General features: G+C 49.1%; 1 protein-coding gene across 7 annotated transcripts in view; it reads right to left on the reverse strand.

Annotated features, from left to right (window-relative positions):
- DENND2B (DENN domain containing 2B) overlaps positions 1–21,479 on the reverse strand; it is a 181,967-nt gene that overhangs the window by 101,980 nt on the left and 58,508 nt on the right. The window contains exons 1-2 of one of the 7 annotated variants that reach the window (XM_036325291.1): positions 7,638–7,742; positions 5,097–5,185 (exon numbers count right to left, since the gene is read on the reverse strand). The gene's annotated coding sequence lies outside the window, so the exon portion shown is untranslated. Of the gene's footprint in view, positions 1–4,386; positions 4,869–5,096; positions 5,186–7,637; positions 7,743–21,479 lie in introns of those variants that run through there. The other 6 variants (XR_004970405.1, XM_036325290.1, XM_036325292.1 and 3 more) reach the window with 6 other exon arrangements.

Below are 21,479 nucleotides of genomic sequence, written 5' to 3' on the forward strand. Positions count from 1 at the left end.
CTTGAGTCCCGTGGGACAGACCAGCCTTCTGCTCAATTGTGAAGGCCTCCTAGGTCCACCCAGGTAACCCTTTTCTATCTATCACCCCTGCCTTCCCTGAGAACTGTCTTCTCTCCAATCTTCCTCCCCAGGGCCTCTCCCTTTTTCCTACTGTTCCAGATCATGATTCCCATAACCTTCCATTCATCTCATTTTTCCCAAACAGTGCTGCTTCCTCTTAGCAAATCTCCTGCTCACATACAAACCCCTTCAGGGACAAGTCTCTCAGAACAAGAGTCTAGATTTTTGAAAAGTGAGGTGGTTTCATAACAAGCCCTGAGGAACAGGTCAGCTCTGGCTGAGAAGGCCTCATACCCTAATTGCATATAATTCACCCTTTATAAGAAAAGTACAATCAACATCCAGGCAGTTTTTACATGAGGAGAATATTGTGATAATTTCAACAGCCCTACAACAACAGGGTATCGGAGCCAAAAAAAATAGGAGAAGGGATCTTTGGAAAAAATCCTTCAATAATGTAGTCTAGACTCATTTAACATCTTCCTCTCCCCTACACCTACACACACACACACCAGTTTTCTAGGGCCTATGGCTAGAAACAGAGATCCCAAGTTTTTTCAATCAGACAATATTATGTGGCATGTTCCCCTAAGACAGACGTACCCAGCATTTCCCCCCACCCACCTACCGAGACACATGTACGCAGTGTCTCCTCCCAGCATAGAATCGATGCACAGTCTCCCTCCCCACCCCCAGAAGAAGGCACTCACTAATTCGAGTTTTCCCACAGGCTTTGGAGAGAAATCCCTGCAGACTATGCCAGATGGTCTTTTTTTTTTCTTCTTTCATGCCCTCCTGGCCCCTTCTCCACTTTCCATGGTTCCTCTAACTCAAAGAACTCAATTATCTGGGAGCCGATTTCCCCTCCCCCTCCCACCAGCCTGCCCTCAACACCCTCTCCTCCCAGCCAGTGCAGAGCACAGAGGGGAGGCCACCCCAGAGCTCTGCAGGGAAGCTGCCTGGCCTCCTGCGGGCTCGGATACATGTTCCCTTTGCTTGGCTGCCTCAGGAAACTCTCTTGGGCCCCACTTTGGACATTCGGAGTCTCTCAGGGAACAGCTAAGAGAAGCTATAGGAAGACATGCTCTTCAGCCCCTCAGTCCCACCAGCCAGCAGGGAGGTGCTCTGGAGGGCTCCCACCTCCCTCAGGTGCCAGGCAGAACTCCTCAAAACAGTTCTTAGAATCAGAGGGGGTGGAGAATGGAGCACAGCCTCTCTTAGTTCCAGGCCAGCCAAGTGGTTAGGACATTTGCAGTCTGGGGTGCCCCTCCAAACTGCACCCAAGCCCTTCATTCCAGGGACGGGGCAGAGCCAGCAGAATTAAGGATGCTCTTGGCCTGTCCCCCAAGGTAGTTCAAAGTTCCAACCTCCCTGGGTAACTGACCATTCTCATTTTAGAGAGGAGGGAGCCCGGGGGGAGAGTGTGCAGGACGGGGAGGTGAGGAAGGGGAAGACAGTGAGAACAGCAATGCTCCTTAAGGAAGATGGAGGGATCCAACTTGTGACCCAGCTCTGGGAAGCTGGACTGACAAGGAGTGGGCACAGCTGCAGCCCCAGTCTAAGCTGCAGGCCTCAGAAGCTGCGGTGACGGGATTCACCTGGAAATGGGGCTCTATTGTTTTTTAAAAATAAAATAAAAAATCAGCCCACTCTGGGTCTTTTCGGGGGCTTCTTCCCAGACACCACTCCAGGGCATGGCTGGCAGGGTTCTTGGTCTGACAACAAAAGCTGAGGCCCCCTTGGGTGCCCGGCCCCTCCTTGTGTCCCCACCTAGTATACCATGATCCCTACAGATTCCTGAGGACAGATCTGGGGTGCCCTGGCTGGCATCTCCCCTCCCCTTCAATTCTGTTCCTTGGCACAGCCTCACGGCATATCAAGTATCTCTGCCCTTGGAATTCCCACTTCCTTGTTTCTTTCTTTCTTGTTTCCCTCTAAGCTGTAGCCACACAAGTTCCTGAAAGAGCTGCCCAGCCCCCAAGGGGCCTTCCAGAGCAGGAACTCTTCCTGCCAGTTAGAGGCCTGCCTTTCAAAGGAGAGAGGAGAGCAGAGGAGAGAGGTCTCCCTGACCTTGCAACACAGTCTCCCCAGCAGAACCCAGCAGACGAGGGAAGCAGCCCTGGCAAGCAGCAGCCTCTCCTCCAGCTGCTGACATCGATGGCAGCATGCCTGCCAGGTAGCCGTGGGGCACTGGGAAAGCCAGGGGTCTCTTGGAATCCCTCTCCTCGGTACTAAAACAAGTCAAGTGACCTAAGGAAAGGGTTATCTCTGAAGGTCATTCATGAGGCTCAAAGTCTACAGTGAACACCACTCTTTCTCAACTTCCCAACCCAAGAAAGCACTGTAACATCTTAAAGAAGTCTTCTAAGATTCTTCTCATCTTTATTTATAAATGCACAAGAGAAGGGGGCGCTAGATAAGTGGGGAGACCAGAGCAGAGAGGCAGTGACTTTCCAGAGGGAGTTGGGCCGTCCTTCAAATTTCAACTCATCTTACACTGCATAGGACTTGACTTGTTTAAAATTACGTTCATGGAAATTATCTCATTTGCTTCCCTTAACAATCCTGAGAAACAGTTTTATCATTATTTCCATCCCACAGCTAATAAATCTGAAGTCAGTGAGGTCAGGAATTTGCCCGTGTCCACCTTGAGAGCCTGGCCATGGACTCAAGTCTCCTAACCCCAGATCCATTAATTGTCTGCAACATCCAAAGAAAGGTCATCTGCTAGCCTCTTCCTTCCCACGTGTGGGGCGACAGAATTGAGGGGTCCTAGCCGTAAACCACACGAGTGGAGGAGAACTGAGATCCTGGGTCAGTCCTGCCCACTGAAGGGCCCCCTGCTTCAGAGGCTCCACTTTCATCCCAACCAATAGCATCGTCCCCCTCCCCCAGTACAACACATTTCAACCAAGCAGGGGGTCCCTAGAGTGTAGTGAAAAGAGGCCTCATTTTAGAAGTGGCCCATCTGAGGTCCAGGGCCACTGACTTCGCCCTTGTGGGCCCTCAGGCCACAACATTCATGCGTACACGTCCACACTCAAGGAGCCCGCAATGGGGATGGCCAGTGCTTGCATTGGCAAGCTGACCCGGAATGAATCAGAAGGCCCCCTCATTGTTTGCCAGAATACAAAAGACATTCTGTTCAGAAAGTTCAAGAAAAAACGAAGAGCCAGGACAGCAGCTGTTCCTTCATCCCACAGAGAAACCCAAGTCGCCTGAGGTCCAGGAGTGTAAGACGCAGCTTGGCTGGGGTGGAAGCACATCCTCTGACAGGTCTCCGCTGCAGGGAGTGCCCACTGCGTTAGTCCTCCTAATAAGACCACTGACAACCTAGCGACCCCTTCACCTGTGCACGTGCCTTTCTGGGTGGGTCTCCTCTCCTAGGCCACACCGCGCTCCCCACACAATCCTCCGCTAGGTCAGAACAAGTTTTACCAAAACAGAGGACAAACAGTAGGAGCACACTGCGTGCCCTGAGATCTGGTTAAAATATTAACCCTGGGAATCCGTCGGCACAACCCCAGCACCTCCTGCCTCCTCTGGCAGCTTCGCTCCTAGCAGCTGCCACCAAGAGCTCACTCTGAAATATCTGGTTAAGAAACCTCTTTGTAGACCCTCCAACCCCAAGACCCGTCCCCTAGCACCCTCCCCACCCCAACAGATCTTTAAGGAAAGCCTGTGATGGACCTTATTGATGAGGGAGGACAGCTTGCTGCTTACAGAGCTGAGAGAGACAGGCAGGCAGACACACAGACACACACTGAGCCCAGTTTAGCTATCCCTAAGACAGTCCATCTGTCCTAATAAATGCTCCACAGAGACTTGCAACTCACCACAGGCTCCTAGCTGAGTTCATTAGCTTTTTTTTTTTTTTTTTTTCTCATTACAGGTCAGACACAGCAGCATCAAGAGACAAAACAGACAGTGTTCACAGAACAAACGGAGCCACTCAAAAGACACCGGAGTTTCCATGTAAGAACTATAAGCACGATGCTGGAGTGATGAAAACTCACTTTTTCTATATAAGATCCATCCTGGAAAATATCCTAAGCCTTTGTTCTAAATAAAAGTAAGACGATTTCTATGGTGAAGTCTAAACACTTCAGGTTCAGCAAGAGTGAGATCAGCTAGACTTGCAAAGTCAAGAAAATTGGCTGTATCCCTCCTCCTTGAGCTAATAGAATCCAACTGTTGGAGCATGACATCATTCCTGAGCCCCCGGCCCTGAGCAGAGAGCACAGTCACTCGCCTGCCTCCCAGAAAGCAGCCCGAGACCACGGTCAGGACAGGAGGAAAACAGTCCGATCCCAGAGCAGACCTTACCTGGCAGTCCCGGTGCTTTCCTGCCCACTCCATTCTCGGCAGAGTCTGGCTCACACCACAGTCTGTCAGGGAGCCCAGGGCCCCCAAATCCACTCACTTGAGCTCTGATACCTGCTGCGAGTTTCCCACAGCGCCTTCCTCTGACCTTTCGTGGCGCTCCTTCCAGCCAAATGAGCAGAGCACTGCTAGCCGGCCAGGCCAGTTGTCATGGAGACCCTGTTCTCGCCAGCGCTCGCTTGCTGTGCTCTCTCTCTCCCTCTCTCCCTCTCTCTCTCTCCCCCTCTCACTCTCTAGCTCTGGGAGGCTTCCATGAAACAGCACTGTCTTTTGATCAGCTCGGTTTTTGCACGCATTCCACTCCTCCTACCTCCCGTCCAGTCAAACAAGGCTCTGGGCTGCTCCTGGGAACTTGCTTAAACAGCTCAGAGGGGAGAAGGGAGAAGACAGTGAGAGGACTTGTTTTCTTCCCCTCCAGTGTCTCATTTTTTATAACTTGGAAGAATCCCGGCTTGGAGGGGGGTGGGGGGTAGAGGGGGGTAGCTGGAGCACTTGGAGGGGAAGCAAGCCCTTCCTCTGGGTCCTGGATACGGGCAGGAGGACCCAGATGCATTGCCTTGACTTGTTTGTGCACTTGGGATTTTCCGGGCAGCGGCTGAGGCGGAAATGCATTCCCATCCCAGGAGCTCGCCTGGACTGGCCTCTCTGCTTACCTTGCTGCCTGCCCAGGTCGTGGCGATGGTTTTAACCAGTGCAGGGCCTCCTGGTACTAGTGCTGGTGACCAAGCAGTCTCTCATCTTCCTGCAATGGAGAGGAAAGACACTAGGTCAGGACCAGTGAGAGTCCTGGGCAAGTCCAGAGTCGTAGCCCAAGCAACAAAGGGGATACATCCTCATCTCTCTTCCCTGCTCTGGGCCTGCAGCTACAGCCCAGGCTTCCTGTGAGCTGCTGTCATGGCCAGTAATAGTATCACTTCTGTCCAGGAGGGAGCACAGTGCCTAGGACACAGCAGGCCCTCTAAGTTTAACCCCCTGTGAGCATTTATGCTTTGTAACCTTCTTTTACATGCACTGTTTTGTCTGATCCTCAAAACCTTCTGAAATGTACTGGACCAGTATTGCCATTTTATAGATAGGAAAACGGAGGCTCAGAAAGATCAAATGTTTAGTCCACAATTACAGCTAGTTGTGCAGTTGAAGAACTAAGAGTAGAGAGCAGTTCACTGCCACCTAGTCCAGTGTACTTTCTGCTAAAGTACACTGCCACGTGATCTCACAAACGAACAACTTTTTTGATAACCAGTTATAAAATACAAGGCTGAGTTCCAGGGGGAGGTGGAGAATCTTTTTGTTGTTGTTGTTAATTTTCACCAGAGGATATTTTTTCCATTGATATTTTAGAGAGAATGGAAGGGAGGGGGAGGGAGGGAAGGGGAGAGGGAGAGGGGGAGAGAGAGAGAGAGAGAAACATTGATGTAAGAGAGATACATCTATTGGTTGCATCTCACACAGGCTCCAACTGGGGCTAAATACTGAGCCTGCAATGGAGGTACGCATCCTTGACTGTAATCGAAACCATGGCCCTTCAGTCCACAGGCCAACACTCTAACCACTGAGCAACCGGCTAGAGGGAGAATCTTTCTGCGTGATGGTGACGTAGGCCTGACCACCATCCTTTTAGTCTGAAGACTCTATGATAGCACCTATGAGATGTGGAAGTACTGGTGCACATTTTAGAGGGAAAAAGTCCTGCTCTATAGCTATAAATTACCTTATATTTTTCCAAAATACTCTCACAATTCTTGACTCATCTGTTCAATGCAATAGGCCTGAAAGTTAGGTATTATCATACTAACTTAACAGTTTTTATTTTTAAAAATCTAAGAGAGGTCAAATGACTTGCCACAGGCCATAGAACCAGAAAATAACAGATCTAGAACAGCGGTCGCCAACCGGTGGTCCGTGGATCACTAGTGACGGTCCGTGAGGTCCGAAAGGTTGGCAACCACTGATCTAGAAATCATTCCCAAGCCTTCCGCCTCTCTTCCATATATATTAAGCAGACTAGTTCCAAGAGCACCGAGAAGGGCAGGAGTCAGAAGTCTTGGCAGTGCCTGGCTCAACCACCAGCCATGTGCACTTGGGCAAATCATCTAACCTCCAGCTTCCATCTATAAAACCTATCATAACCGATAGGGGTGAGATGAGCATAAAAAGAGTTAACGTGTGAAAGCCAATTGCTCTTCACCACAAACAACAAAACCCTGGAACAGTTGTTCCCTCCCTCCACCACCCCCCCCAAAGAAGAGGACACAGAGCCTTAAAGAGGGTGCACACCCGATCACCCGTGAAATGCCCAACCTGACCCAAGTGCCCCTCAGAAATCCCTCCAGGCCCTAGTGTCCCAAAGGAAGAGAGAATGAAACAACACGTTCAAGGCCATCGAATCACTCAGGTTTCCCTTCTTCCCACTGCCAATAGGCATCCCTGCCCAGGGCAGGTTCTTCTCCTGACCTTCCACATGCACATTCCCCTTGTCCCATCTCCATACTGAGAAAGAAGAGGTGATGCCCATCCATTTCCAAAATAAGGTACTATTCACATTATCACCAATATAATATTATACCAAGATTTACTGAGCAACTGCCATATGTCAGGCATTTTCCCAAGAAGAATGAGGGGCCAGGGGCCAAGGCCGAGTACTGAAGCTGATACAAGTGAGTCTTGAAAGCAATCTAAACTTCAAAAAGCCCTCCAGACCTGACAGGGAATGCAGGCCATGCTCCCCCTAGTGGCATACTGGGGCTGTACAGGTTCCTTAGGGCCTGTCTGCAGCCCAGAGAGAGCTTCTGTGAGGCTGGAGGCAGGTCAGTCCTACCTGACCTGTGCTGAAGGGTAGGGCTCTTACAGCCTTCAGCGGTCTAGTACCTGCTGAGAAGCCCACAGGCACACTTGTGCCAGCAACCCGGGAGACAACCATCTCCCTACCTGTCTCCCCACATCCACTCCATTTACCAATTCCAAATAACTCTACTTCCATAATATGTCTCTTATCTGTCCATTTCTCTGTACCTCCATTGCCACCCCAATCTCTCCCCTTAATTACGGCAAAAACCTCCCAGCTGGGCCAGCTTCTATTCCTGCCCTCACAATTCCCTTCTCCCTTCTCCCTTCTCCGTGGAGCTGTCTGAATCACCTTTTAAACCAGATTGTGTCATTTCCCATCGCACTTAGGATAAAATCAAAATTCTTACCGGGACCTAAGAGGCTCAGCATGACCCTTCTCCAGCCTCCTCCAAGTACGCTTCCTGCCCTCCCCCTCTGCGTGCTAGCTACTCAGGCTTCCTTGTAGTTCCCCAAAACTCCCAGATTTTTTCCAGGTTGTTCCCCTTTGCACGGGACACTCCCCCACACCCGTCTTCGCCTGGATGACGCTTACTCACCATGCCTTGACTTGCCTCTCACCTCCTCGGAGAACTCCTCCACGGTCCTCCGATCTAAATGAGAGCTTACCCTTCACAGCACTCACCCTAGTTTGTTTGTGCCCATTTGTGCGATATCTGTCTTCATGTCAGTCTTCCCCTATGATTCCATAAGAACAGGAACCCGGGCTGTTTTTTAGTAACCACCATAGTTCCTGCATTTAGTACAGGGCCCACCTCACAGCGGGCACTCAATAAATATTTGCTTAGATCAGTGGTTCTCAGCCTTCTGGCCCTTTAAATACAGTTCTTCATGTTGTGACCCAACCATAAAATTATTTTCGTTGCTACTGTTATGAATCGTAAATATATGATATGCAGGATGGTCTTAGACGACCCCTGTGAAAGGGTCGTTCGACCGCCAAAGGGGTTGCGACCCACAGGTTGAGAACCGCTGGCTTAGATGAACGCATAAAACCCCATCCTTCCTATCCTACAGAAAGGAGAAACTGTGAACAGCCATTTCATGTCACTCACTGTATCTTTTCATAGACTAACAAACTGTAATTACATCTCCTTCCCTCATGTGCTTTGCCTATGGGCTCAATTGAAAATTCCTGTAAAGTCTCCCTGTGGTTTGTTTCCCAGAACTTCCTTCGTAAGGTCACTCTTCTCGGGACGTGCTCCCGGCTTTTACAGCCTCTCCCGTTACCAGAGTGCCCACTCCCAGGCGCTCCACCGCCAGCGCCACTGCCAAAGCAAACGGGACCAGGAACGGCCCGGATCCCATAGATGAGAAGGTTCTCTCGGGTCAGCTCCATTCAGGGACAAAAACACTTCCCCTCCACTGGGCAGGTCACTGTGCTTACAGAAAATACATTTTTACTTAAAAAAAAAAAAAGTCATTTTATGTTTTAAAATTTGGAGACGGGTATAAAAGTTTTGGAAAAAAAAACCTTTTTCCGTTACTAAAAAGAAATTTTAAAAACTATTGTCTGGAGGTAGGGGGGCAGGGATACTGAGGCCTCAGTAACAGCAGGAGCAGTGTGCCTAAGTCCAAGCCCCTCTCATGAGCTTCATTACCACAAAATCTGAAGTCCTTTCTGGCTTCATCTCCTGCCCACAATTCCCCTGCCGCCGCCACCCCATTCTAGGCAAGACGCAGCACACCACCTGGTGCCCCGAAGACAGCACTGTTCCTCTCCCTGCCCTCGCCTCTCAGCTGTTACCTTTACCTGAGTGTCTCTCCTTCCTCGACAGCAAAATCCGATTGCCCCAACGCCCAGCTCGGTTAACACGTCTTCTGTGAAACATTTTTTGATCTCCTGGCAGAATGTCTGTCGACTCTGCAAGCCCACAGCAGCTTGAAGATGCCTTTATTATGGTGTTTATGTCACTTTACCACTGTGACTTGTACCCCTGTCTCCCTCACAGTCATGAGCCCCTTAAGATTTATCCACTTCAGTATTTCATTCACAGTGCACAATCAATTCATGTGAGGGGGATAAATGAATCACTGAAAAAGACTAAAACAAACAAACAAACAACACAGAGACAGGTGGCCTCTTCATAAGATGAGGGGATTTTGGTGGATAGACCTATGTGCACCAAGAGAATATATATGTACTAGTAGATGATAATTAGATTCTGGACATGGGTCACTAGAAGGCTTTATCATATTTTCTTGTCTCTTTAAAAACAACTTAGCCCTGGCCAGGTGGCTCAGTTACTTGGAGCATCGTCCCGTACACCAAAAGACTGTAGTTTCAATTCCAGGTTGGGACATGTAGAGGAGGTAGCCAATCGATGTTCCTCTCTCACATCAATGTCTCTCTCTCTCTCTCTCTCTCTCCCCCTCTCTCTCTTTTTCTCCCACCTCTCCTTCCTCTATCTCTAGAACTCAGTAAACACAGCCTCAGGTGAGGATTAAAAAAAATAATAAAACAACTGAAATTCTGTACCTGAAAACACAGGAGTAGACTAAATCTTTTAGTAGACTAAAGAAGTCACTCCTTCTTTTGGGGATTACTGGTAAAGGAAGATTCAAGAAAAGTGAGCTGTTGTTTTAACACACTGGTTGGATCTTAGAATGCCTAAGAGTTGCAATAGAACTTCAGATCCTCCAGGGAGCCTAGCTCCCCACACCCATCAGACTGGGGTCCAGCAGCATCTCCCCTGAAGACACCCAGTTCTCCCCAAGTAAAGGGAACCATTATGTGCCCTGCCCAATTCTCCTACCCTGGGCTCTGGCTGCCATGTGAGCAGGCAGCTTTTGTTCCAGAGCCCTTTTGGGGCTTTCTATTTTCTTTTCCTTCCTCTGAGAGGCAATGTGGACGGGGAATTAAAAACCCAGGAGTAGGGAGTCAGCAGCCTGGAGCCCAGGTCCTGCTCTCTAGGTGCTGAGATCTTGAGCAAGTCCCTGCCCCCTTACATACTTCCTGCAGATAAGCAGAGGGTTGTTGGAACTAGCTGTTCTCCAAGGGTCCTTCTAGCTGGGATGTTCTACTGCAGTCACCTAGTCCCGTTGCTTTCTGAATGAGTCCAATGCAGCAGAAAGAGCTTATTTCAGGGGCTACAGAGTCTCCATCGAACCCCCTCAGCAGAGCGCCTGGCTTGGGGCTCTGGAGTCATCTGCCTGGGATCACACAGAAGACTGACAACAACAAAGGCAGCCTTTCCTAGAGGAAAAGATGGGAGAGTCAGGCTTCCTGCCTGGAGAAGCAAGACGCCAAACACAGGATGTGGAGGCTAGGAAATGGCCAGGGAAGTGCCTGGAAGAAGACTGAGGCTCTGCCAGGGGCGCACGCCGAGCCATCTTCTGACACAAAGCCGCCTTAACAAAGCAGAAGAATTGGCACTAAGTTCTCTTGGAAGACAATCTGCCTCCTGCAAATCAAGCAGTCTCTTCATGGGCACTACTGGGGCCTTTCAATCAATGAATTGAATGTCTCCCTCCAGATGGCAAGCCCAGTCCTCCTCTGTCTGAGAGCCACATCTGGCAGGACCCCCAGTGTGCTGGCCACTGATACACATACTCGCATGCACTGCCTTCCTGGGAAAACGGCAATGCCCATTCATGTGCAAGTCTTGGCATTTGTGGAAGGGAATTCTCCCAGGTCCTTATTCCTGCCCTAATCCCACCTGCCTCCCACCCATCTTCCACCCCTCACCCACCCAACTCCTCCCCGCCCCCCCCCCCCCCCCCCCGCTCCGCCACCTCCCTACCAACCAAACCTAAGGCTCTGAACTAGAAAAGTGTGGGATTCAGACTATAATTATCCCATAATAGATCCCACCGCCCTGTGGTGAAACGATTACGGGACATCTTAACGCTGGGTTGAGCACTCTCCTTCTGTCTGCCAGCCTTGCAGCCCTAGTTCACCCCCACTCAGCTCACAGCTCTCAATGCGAAGCTCAAAGTTCAGGTCCCAGGGTACAGGTACTCACTGGCTTGATCCAGTCTCACAGGGTATCTGTCACAATGCTCATCTATGGGCTAACTTCCTGGAATTTCTCAAATCCACAGGCCTCTGATCACTGCCCCTTAAATCCGAGCATTTTAACACTGGGCCACATAAACACAGCCTTGGGGCCAAGCAAGACTGTACTGAGGAGGCAATCCTCGGCCCCTCTAAAGCACCATTTCACCCTTGCATAATGGGTTCCTCCTGCTTACATGGCTTAGAACTCTGAGCTCAGCCAAGACCCTAATCTGTCATGACTGAAGCTTCAGGATGGGGAGGTTGGGCACAAGGGGGGTGGGGGGAGCAGATGAGGAATGAGGGGAATGTAGACTCAAATGGCTTTTCCTTGATATAACCAAGACAATGCCTTGAGCCTGGGAAAGGAGTACCCCGCAGAATAAATTCCAGGCAAACATGGGGAATGTGGACCCAGTTCTGTCGCCTCTTCCATGCTTTCTCCCTGATTGTCCCTGGCTGGCCAGGACTCTCATCCCTACCTGCGCTCCTTGCAACAACCACTACTCCAGTGTCAGCTGTGCTCACTGCCTTGCATTTTGGTGTATCGTGGCTTATTCAGCTTAATCCTCCCTCCAGCCTTAATAGTCTTCAGGAAGAACTCGGTCTCAACTCTGAATCCTAGTTTAGGGCTCTGTACAAAGGCCCATTGATACATTTTTAATGTATAAACTAATGATACCAACTAACAAGCGAATCAATCTAATTAATAAGAGATCACCAATATCTCCTTAGAACCTAAACAATTTGGTGCTTAGCACCTCAGAATGGTCCAGGGTTTTCAAAGTGTAGTGTGTATACAAGATGACTATAAGTAATATATGGACAAACATTATTTTTAAATTTTCAATCTTTTTATATTTAATCTTAATGTGCATGAGAAAAAAGAGAACCAGCTACTAACTCCATTTTCAGTGATCTCATTGATTAGACCAATGGAAAAGAAGGTATGTAAGTTTTTTGTTTGCTTTTAGTTTTGTCTTGCTAAAATTAGTGGGTAAAAATTCAAAGAGAAATAGGATATTGCAAAGTATCCCTCCCAGAATATTTATTAACTGTAATGGCAGAAATAGTCAACTTGAAAGAGGAGAAACCTGGCAGACATGGTCTTAACCAAGTGATCAAAGCCAGCATTACAAGCAATGAGCCCTGTTGACATCATATACCCCTGACAAGATCCGCAAAGAAGGGCATTTCATCTCTGTGGTGTTCTTCCCCAAATCCATGACCTCAATCATGAGAAAACATCAAACAAACCTAACTTGAGGGACATTACATAAAGTACCTGACCAGCACTCCTCAAGAGTGTGAAGGTCATAAAAGACAAGAACAGGCTGAGGAACTGTCATAGACTGGAGGAGACTAAAAGATATACCCACTGACTGTTAATGTGGGGTCCTGGATTAGATCCTGGAATAGAAAAAGGACCTGCATGGGAGAAACTAATGAAATCCAAATCAAGTCTCTAGTTAAGACCCTAGTTTACATTATACCTATTGATAATGGTGCCATCCTATATAATCCTATCTAATAAAAGAGAAAAATGGTAATTGGCGTACAACCGCTACCCTTCCCATTGGCTAATCAGCAAGATATGCAAATTAACTGCCAGCCAAGATGGCGGCCGGCTGCCAGGCAGCTTGAAACTAACATGAGGCTTGCTTGCTTCAGTGACGGAGGACTCCAACGTTCCCCGCCTGCCTTGCCGGCCTCTGAGCTTGCAGTTTAAGAAACACTGTAACAAATATAGAAGCTAAACAAAACCCCAGAAACCTGCTTTCAGCAAGCCGGGGTCTCAGAGCTGGAGTTATACACTGTTTCGATTATAGAACCGAAACAAACCAGATACCTTCTTTCAGCAGCAGAGGCCTCAGAGCTGAAGCCAGAGCTAAAGCTGGCACAGAATAAAAAAAAAAAAGAAAAAAAGGAGCAGTTGGGAGCTTCAGTCGGCCTGAAAACAGCCCTCAGCCCCTCACCCAGACTGGCCAGGCACCCCAGTGGGGACCCCCACCCTGAAGGGTGTGTGACCAGCTGCAAACAGCCATCATCCCCTCACCCAGGCTGGCCAGGCACCCCAGTAGGAACCCCCACCCTGATCCAGGACACCCTTCAGGGCAAACCAGCCAGCCCCACCCGTGCACCAGGCCTCTATCCTATATAGTAAAAGGGTAATATGCCTCCCAGCACCAGGATCAGCGGAGCCAAGAGGCCTCCCGGCACCGGGATCAGCGTGACAGGGGGCAGCGCCCAAACCCCGATTGCCCTGTGGCTCTGTGTGTGACAGGGGGCGGGGCCACAACCTCCCTATCGGCCCTGCTCTGTTCCTGACAGGGGAAGGTGCCCCAACCTCCTGATCGGCCCTGCTCTGTGCCTGATAGGGGGGAGCTCCCCAACCCCCTGAATGCCCTGCGGCTCTGTGTGTGACAGGGTGCAGCGCCTCAACCCCCTGATTGGCCCTGCTCTGTGTGTGATGGGGTAGAGCCATAACCTCCCCATCAGCCCTGCCCTGAGTGTGACAGTGGCGGCGCCCCAACCCCCTGATCAGCCTTGCTCTGTGGGTGATAGAGGGCGGTGCCCCAACCCCCTGATCCGCCCTGTCCTGAGTGTGACAGGGGGCGGTGCCCCAACTCCCCTATCGGTCCTACTCTGTGAGTGACACGGGGGAGCTCCTCAACCCCCTGATGGGGACCCCCACCCTGAAGGGTGTGTGACCAGCTGCAAACAGCCATCATCCCCTCATCCAGGCTGGCCAGGCACCCCAGTAGGAACCCCCACCCTGATCCAGGACACCCTTCAGGGCAAACCAGCCAGCCCCACCCATGCACCAGGCCTCTATCCTATATAGTAAAAGGGTAATATGCCTCCCAGCACCAGGATCAGCGGGCCCTGCTCTGTGCGTGACAGGGGGTGGCGCCGCAACCTCCCCATCGACCCTGCCTTGAGTGTGACAGGGGGCGGTGCCCCAACCCCCCAATCGGCCCTACCCTGAGCATGACTGAGGGTGGCATCACAACCTCCCAATCCGCCCTGCTCTGTGCATGACAGGGGGCTGCGCCCCAACTCCCCAATCAGCCCTGCTCTGAGCCCGACCAGGGGCTGCACCTAGGGATTGGGCCTGCCCTCTGCTACCCGGGAGCAGGCCTAAGCCAGCAGATCTTTATCTCCCAAGGGGTCCCAGACTGCGAGAGGGCACAGGCCAGGCTGAGGGGCCCCCCCTTCCCCCCCTGCCGAGTGCACAAATTTTTGTGCACCCGGCCTCTAGTCCTATATAATAAAAGACTAATATGCAAATTATACTTAGGGGCAGGAGTTTGACCTGATCACCAGGGGGCAATGTGGAACATGGCAGGCGTCATTGACATGGCGCTGGCAGCAGGTGACAGTGGAGGCACTGCTGGCCCCAATGGGCCCAGACAAGAGCGGGACTGTGGCGGAATGGTAGAGCAGGTGAGCGGGTGGTGCAAGGCCAAGGTGGGTGCGAAGGGAGGCCCTGGCCGGCGGTGGCAGGCTGCTGGTGGATGGGAGGCCTGGGCTGGCAGCCCCTACCCGTGCACGAATTTCATGCACGGGGCCTCTAGTAGTTATATAATATTAGGGAAAGTGTCTTTGCAACTGTTCTGCAAATCTAAAATTATTTAAAAATAAAAAGCTTTCACCCTGGCTGGTTTGACTCAGTGGACAGAGCATCAACCCAGGGCCCAAAGGTCTCGGGTTCAATTTCCAGTCAAGGGCATGTACCTCGGTTGCAAGTTTGATCCCCAGCCTCTGGCAGGGTGCATGCAGGAAGTAACCAGTTGATGAGTCTCTCTCACATCAATGTTTCTTTCTCTCTCTCTCTTTCTCTCTCTCTCTCTCTTCCTGTCTTCCTGCCCCCTTCTCCCTCCCTTCCACTCTCTCTCTAAATATCAGTGGAAATATATCCTCAGGTGAGACTTTAAAAAAATAAAATGCTTTCCAAAAGCAATTTAAAGATAAACAAATAAAAGTATATAAGGTATAAATCATAAAAATGGGTGAGAATTACTAGAGTAGGTATCCTTCACACCCTACATCCAAGAAAAGCTGCCCCAGAATGAGAAGTGTGGCTGTTGGAGAATATTTAGTAAAACAGGAAAATGTTCACTTAATATTACTTGGGGGAAAAATTATCCCATTTTGTTAAGATAATATGTATCACATATATAATGCACAAGAAAAAAACTGTGTTTGAAATAATCTATGCTGAACAAAGTCCAGATGTCATGTATTAAATAGGAAATGGGACACAGCTTTTGGAAAGTAACTTGACTAGGTCAATTAAAATGCTCATATCCTTTCAGTCAATAGCCTCACTTCCAGGGAGTTATACTAAGAAAAAAATCCAAATATGAGGGGGAAATGCATGTTCCCTGCATTATTTATAATAATGAAAACATAAACAACCTCCATGTCAATTATTACTACACTGGTATATTTCACGTGGTTTTAACCATGACTCATAGTAAAAAAATACATTCTATATTGTATTATAGTGTTTGCATGTGTGAGAGAACCTGTGTGTGTACATGTGTGTATAAAACTGAACTGAAAAGGTTTCCCAAAATAATACTTATCTTTACTATGTGTGATGCTCTCTGCTACTTCCTATCCTAATCTATCGCATTAACAAACCAAAGCTTGTTAGAGCCCCATGAAATTTATTTCCCAACCCACTAGTGATGATGGCCTGCACTCTGAAAAACATTGCACTCAATGGACTGTTGTGCAGCCATTAAAAAGATAACTATAATCCACAAACGGGTACAGTGACTGGCTCTAGGGAAAGGAAAGAGAAGGTGAAAGGAAGAATTGGTTTGCACTACGCATCTTTTTATGCCTTTTGAATTTACAACACATGCATGTATCACTTATTTAAGAATTAACTTTAAGTGATGACTGCAAAGACTGAAACAGCACCAGCTGTTATGCATGGCAAAGCTATAACTGCAATAAGGATGTAAAAACCCATACAAGTGAAAAAGAAAATTATGCCAAAACAATAATCACATGCTAGCCATATTTTCTTTTTACTAAGTTCTAATACTTTACACTGTTACTATTTTACTTCTACAATTTAACATATATGTTTTTCTTAAATGAATGTATTTATTCCCATAGAAGATTTCAAAGCTAATAGTAGTGTTCAGCTGGGTAATAGGTACATGAACATTTACATTTGAACTGTACATACATATCTACACTAATAAAAGAGAAACATGGTAATTGGCGTACGACCGCTACCCTTCCCATTGGCTAATCAGGGCAATATGCAAATTAACTGTCAGCCAAGATGGCGGCCGGCAGCCAGGCAGCTTGAAACTAACATGAGGCTTGCTTGCTTCAGTGACGGAGGACTCCAACGTTCCCCGCCTGCCGCTGCATGCCGGGAGCCGGTCTATCCTTGCTGTTTCAAGGGACCTGGCATATATGGCATACTGTTCTTAATAGGTTTGCTCACCTTCTTGGCACTATGTGTTTTAACCAAGGTCTCTGAGAAAGGTTGTTTTCCCAGGTAGGGATTTTCCCCTGAAATTAGGGAGGGAATAAAACCTCTTAACTAGTGCCAGGTGGGTAATTAATCACTTTAACTACGAACAATCATGCTTAAGCTACATAATCTTTACTCCCTGGAATGAAGATAAGAAACGCCCTAACCTTTGTAATAGAGATTGATAGGATTGAATCAACTGGTATAAATACAGATGTAATAAGACAGCAAAACACAGAACTTAGAATATGGAACCAGGAGAGACAGAACCTAGGCACAGAACCTACACAGAACATTCTCTAGAGACAGAAGAACTTCGCTGGAGAGAACATGGCAAAAGTTCCTGGACAGAAACTGGCCTCAGAACCTAGAGACAGAACCTAGCGAGAGAACATGGCAAAAGATCCTGGACTGAACCTGACTACAGAAATTTGCAAGAGAACCTGACTAGAACCTGGTAAGAGAACCTGGCTGGAGAACCTGGACAGAACCTGGCTGGAGAACCTAGCAAGAGAACATGGACACAGAACCTGGCTGGAGATCCTAAGCAGAACTTCGCTGGAGATCCAGACCAGAACTTGGCTGGAGATCCTAGCTAGAGATCCTGGCTAGGCTGCTGATCAACTGAACGCTGTCTCCGTGTCATTCCTTCTTCACCAACTCCATCCACGCCTTTGGGGACCCCTGGACCTGCTGGGGCAGGACCCCGGCAGCTGCAGGCCTCTGAGCCTGCAGTTTCAAACATTGTAACAAATACAGACGCTAAACAAAACTCCAGAAACCAGCTTTCAGCTGGGATCTCAGAGCTGGAGTTGATACAGAGTTTCGAGAACCAAAACAAACCAGATACCTGCTTTCAGGAGCGGAAGCCTCAGAGCTGGAGCCAGAGCTAAAGCTGGCCCAGAATAAAAAAAAAAAAAAGAAAAAAAGGAGCAGTTGGGAGCTTCAGTCCCAGCCTGAAAACAGCCCTCAGCCCCTCACCCAGACTGGCCAGGCACCCCAGTGGGGACCCCCACCCTGAAGGGTGTGTGACCAGCTGCAAACAGCCATCATCCCCTCACCCAGGCTGGCCAGGCACCCCAGTGGGAACCCCCACCCTGATCCAGGACACCCTTCAGGGCAAACCAGCCGGCCCCCACCCGTGCACCAGGCCTCTATCCTATATAGTAAAAGGGTAATATGCCTCCCAGCACCGGGATCAGCGGAGCCATGAGGCCTCCCGGCACTGGGATCAGCGTGACAGGGGGCAGCGCCCAAACCCCCTGATCGCCCTGTGGCTCTGTGTGTGACAGGGGGCGGGGCCACAACCTCCCTATCGGCCCTGCTCTGTTCCTGACAGGGAAAGGCGCCCCAACCCCCTGATCGGCCCTGCTCTGTGGGTGATAGAGGGCGGCGTCCCAACCCCCCCGCCCCCCACAGGCCCTGCTCTGTGTGTGATGGGGTAGAGCCATAACCTCCCCATCGGCCCTGCCCTGAGTGTGACAGTGGCGGCGCCCCAACCCCCTGATTGGCCCTGCTCTGTGGGTGATAGAGGGTGGCGCCCCAACCCCCTGATCCGCCCTACTCTGTGAGTGACAGAGGGGAGCTCCTCAACCCCGATTAGCCCTGCTCTGTGCGTGACAGGGGGTGGCGTCACAACCTCCCCATCAACTCTGCCTTGAGTGTGACAGGGGGCGGTGCCCCAACCCCCCAATGGGCCCTACCCTGAGCGTGACTGAGGCTGGCATCACAACCTCCCAATCCGCCCTGCTCTGTGCATGACAGGGGGCGGCGCCCCAACTCCCCAATCGGCCCTGCTCTGAGCCCAACCAGGGGCTGCACCTAGGGATTGGGCCTGCCCTCTGCCACCCGGGAGCAGGCCTAAGCCAGCAGGTCGTTATCTCCCGAGGGGTCCCAGACTGCGAGAGGGCACAGGCCGGGCTGAGGCCCCCCCACACCCCCGAGTGCACAAATTTTTGTGCACCGGGCCTCTAGTATTAAATAAATAGACAAACAAACTGCACATAGAGTCCAGCCAGCATGGCTCAGTAGTTGAGCATCAACCTACATACCAGGAGGTCATGGTTCGATTCTCAGTCAGGGCACATGCCCCAGTAGTGGGCTTGATCCCTGATAGGGGATGTGCAGAAGGCAGCCAACCAATGATTCTCTCGCATCATTGATGTTTCCATCTCTCTCTCCCGCTCCCTTCCTCTCTGAAATCAATAAAAATATCTTTTTTTAAAGTGGACCCTTTCCTGGCCTGCCTCTTCTCACTCTCAAACTCAGGAAGATACTCCCAGCAAAGTGCAGGGGTAGGATTTAAAACCATCAGTCCATTGGATGCCTTTCGTCTTTGTAAAGAGGTTCGAACATGGAACATGCCACCACTGTGGCTTCTGAAGACTGCCACTTAGGACTGAGGAGGTGGCCAGTTTCACCCATCCAGACTCAGGACTCTCTCTTTTGTGTGCTTTGACTTTCCCTCTCTTCCCCACCAAGCCACTGTTCATTCCTTCATATTTTTAATCTTCCAAGTAAAGGGACCATTTCTTATTTGTCTTTAAATTCCCAACAGGCTGGAATGCAGTGCTTTCTTTACACACAGTACATGCTCAATAAGTATTTATTAAATTAGCAATGTCATAGGCAAAACTCCAGAACAGATTATATGAATTATGACAAGTGGCAAGGACCCAGGAGGAAGCACTGATCACTGGAGATTAAGTACTAGTCATGCTTAGAAAAAAGTAACTACTTTTACTTAATGAAATGCAGAATGATTGTAAAGAACAAAGGAGATATATGTAAAACACTCAGCAATAGACAGCAAGTGGTCTATAAATAACAGTTTGGGGTTTTAAATATAATATGCATACATATTTACATGATATTTGTATATGGTATATGTTACATATCATATAAACACATGCATATGCACACACATATATCAAAGAATGCATGAATGCTGGGGACACAATGTGTCCGGATTAAGATCTTGTGGATAGAACAGAAATACACGGGCAGCTGGAGGGTCTGGTAACCCAGAGCAGCGGGGCCCAACCCGTGCAGCAAAATGGATCAATACTAACCAGGAAGACGCACTCTGAACTCCTAGAACACTTCCCATCTGCTCCAGACCCCATGTGGTCAACCTTTTCATCAATGACTTAGATACGACTTGCATGCCAAAAATGCATATGACAAATGAATTGGAAGGGATAATTAATATACTTGAGATAATCAGGGGGGAAAAGGCCTCCACACACTAGAACCTTAACGACATGACATTTTAAAAGGACAAAAGATATCATTTTACACAAGTTTAGGGGAAAAACTGCACAACAAGAGAATGAAAATGGTACACGTGAAAGAGACTTGAGGAATGGTTCAAAATGAGTCAACGGATGAGTCAATGTGACTTCAGCTTCAGTGACTGAAATGCACAGGCCAGGTGAGGTCCGTGTCTCACTCCCTTCCATTCTGGTTAGAACAATAGTGTATCCAGGGCACTCACACTATATTTGCAGACTTGGGGGTAAATGGAGTCTTAATCACATCTCAGGCAAGCACTCTGAAGGGAAAAAAAGAAAATCCAGTCTGTGTCGCCCCTTAAACAGCAAAATAGGATAACACGCCCGGTTCATGAGGCTCTTGAGTCCTCCTACAGAAGAGGAAGAGAGAAAACTGCCACTTTTAGCCCCACGGAGTCATCTCTGGGGACTCGTGGCTTGAACGCTTACAGAAAAAGAGACAGCTGAGCCCTGCCTAATCTGCCCCCTGTCCCTCCTGCTGCTCACATCAGAGCCTCCCATGTGGGGCTCTGACCGACCGAGCTTTAGCGAGGACCCAGAGCAGCTCAGGAATCCAAACAATGCGTACCCTTTATCTCCCCAAACCATGGCTAGCCATGATCAGAACTGCAAAGTGATATTTTTAACTATCAGAGTGAATTCTTGTGGATCTGTAACCTCCTATACTGAGCTGTCATCTGATAGCTGTTTGTGAGCAAGGACTCGAGTTTGACTGTAACTGAAACATTAGACAGTAGGAATGCAGCAGTCAGCGCGGCCAGGCATCGCTGGGATACATACATACCAGCTCATCTCCCATGATGGGGAACCACGGTGCTTTGTCCAAGGACTCAAGAAGAATCAGGAAGAGAGAAGAGCAGGGTCCCTCAAAATCCCGTTCTTATCCCAGGAACACGGAGGTGACCCTGGTCTACAGATGTGTCATACTAAACACACATCAACATCCTGTAGCAGTTTTTTAAACCATTTCTCTCTCTTTTCCCCAAGGGTGGGAACCTAGAAGTTTCTAATTTCTGTAAGGATTAGATGTTGCCTAATGTAGAATAGAGCTAGTTTGACTTGTGCCTAAAAAAGGGGTGCTTATAAACATTCCTTCACTTAGAGATTAACATAGAGGAATCAGGGACACGATGTAAGTATATGACTGTCAAACCACTAAGCTGTACACCCAAAACCAATACATGATAATAATAAAAAACATAGAGGAATCTATGCAACGGGGAAAAACAGACCCTGTGTCACAAGGAGGGGAAGATGGGTAAAATGATAAGAGGCAAAAACAAAGGAATGTGGAGGGAGAGGAGAGAGTAATTTAAGACCCTGAAGGACAGAAACAGGAGGACGCTTGCTTGGAAGTCTGAGAATAACATATTTGGGGAATTCCTGAGCGTTACTC

This window comes from Myotis myotis, unplaced genomic scaffold (assembly GCF_014108235.1).
Source record: "Myotis myotis isolate mMyoMyo1 unplaced genomic scaffold, mMyoMyo1.p scaffold_m19_p_10, whole genome shotgun sequence".
In the NCBI taxonomy this organism is placed as follows: domain Eukaryota; kingdom Metazoa; phylum Chordata; class Mammalia; order Chiroptera; family Vespertilionidae; genus Myotis; species Myotis myotis.